The sequence below is a fragment of the Echinops telfairi genome, unplaced genomic scaffold (assembly GCF_000313985.2).
Source record: "Echinops telfairi isolate 266 unplaced genomic scaffold, ASM31398v2 ScPeMD7_7469;HRSCAF=8507_0, whole genome shotgun sequence".
NCBI classification, from domain to species: domain Eukaryota; kingdom Metazoa; phylum Chordata; class Mammalia; order Afrosoricida; family Tenrecidae; genus Echinops; species Echinops telfairi.
This window is the reverse complement of record NW_022111372.1, coordinates 41,023,014-41,024,421: the sequence shown is the minus strand read 5'-3', so window position 1 is coordinate 41,024,421 and position 1,408 is coordinate 41,023,014.

The window sequence follows — 1,408 nt, the reverse complement described above, 5'->3', positions numbered from 1 at the left end:
TTATCCCTCCGCCTTTCAATTAGCCCCACATGTGATTATCGGCCAGGTTGGCACAATTAAATAACTCACCCTGTAACTGCTACGCGTAGTCTTACATTGTCATCTGAACACACTGCTTTTTTTCGCTTGTCATTTCTTGCTAGAAGAGCGTCCAGCCTTACTGCAGAATTTCTCTCTCAGAGTCCCAGTCAATACAAGTCAATACAGGCTGCGTCTTGTACACAGCTCCCCAAGCAAGTGGCAGGAGCTGAGATTCTCAATGTAATGCCCCTCCTCCCTTACTGGCTACACTCTGATGGCTCTCTGCTGCCCCTGTCTCTGGCTGGAGTCTGTCTGCGTCTCCACCGTTGTGCTGGGGTGGACAGTAGTTCTTACGTTGGGCATCAGCAGGCAAGTACATCGTAACTTTGACAACTGCTGCTACGTGTTCATTCTTGCCTGCACCAAGCAAACTCACTGCCCTCGATGTCTGGCGCTAGTGACCCTATAGGGCAAGGCAGAACTGCTCAGGTGGGTTTCTGAGACTGTTAACGGAAGTAGAAAGCCTTGTCTTTCTCCGGAGTGGCTGGCTGGTGGTTTCAAACTGCCGACCTTGTAGTTGGCAGCCCAGTGCATAATCCACTGTTCCACGAGGGTTCCATTCTTGCCCTAAGGAAATTTAAAACTGAGAAGGGGCAGGAAGAGATGGAGGAGCGGAAGGAGCAGGAGGGAGGAGGCAGGAAGCAGAAGAGACGCAGCCTCTGGCACTCCATAGCTGCTCTGCCACAGCTGTGCCGGTCCCCTTCCATTGGGCAGTCTCTGACCAGGTTACGCCGCGAGGTCACGATAGAAACAAACAAAAGTTCACTGCCGTTGTGTCCGTTCTGACTCAGCAACCCCGTAGGACAGAGTAGAACAAGGTTGTAAATCTTAATGGGAGCAGCAAGCCTCATCTTTCTCTCTCAGAGCAGCCGGTGGGTTTGAATGGCTAATCTTGTGGTTAGCAGCCCAAGACATTACCCACTAGACTCCCAGGATTCCCAAGACTACAAAGAGTGAGGCAAAGCAAGGGGATTGATTTGTAATTGTGTTTAAGCACCAAAAAGAAGCCTGGGATGCCGCCCCACCTGCAAGCTGCCCAACGCTGTCTCTCTTTGCTAACATGAGTGACCCCTGCTTCTTGACCAATCATAGCATTAGCTTCATCCTGGATATTCATACAGATGTCCAATCATAAAGTTACAGTGCTTTCTGTTAGTATCCAATCTAGATTAAATCATGGTCTCCCTTAATCCTCCCCCAAGTCACCCAATTAAAGCCCAAACGGTCTCTTTCTAAAAGCCTCCTTCTGAGATGCCCCACTCACTGTTCCCATGATGGACCTGTGTCCTCCCTCACTGCACTGAGTAACCAACCCAGCGTGTTCAAC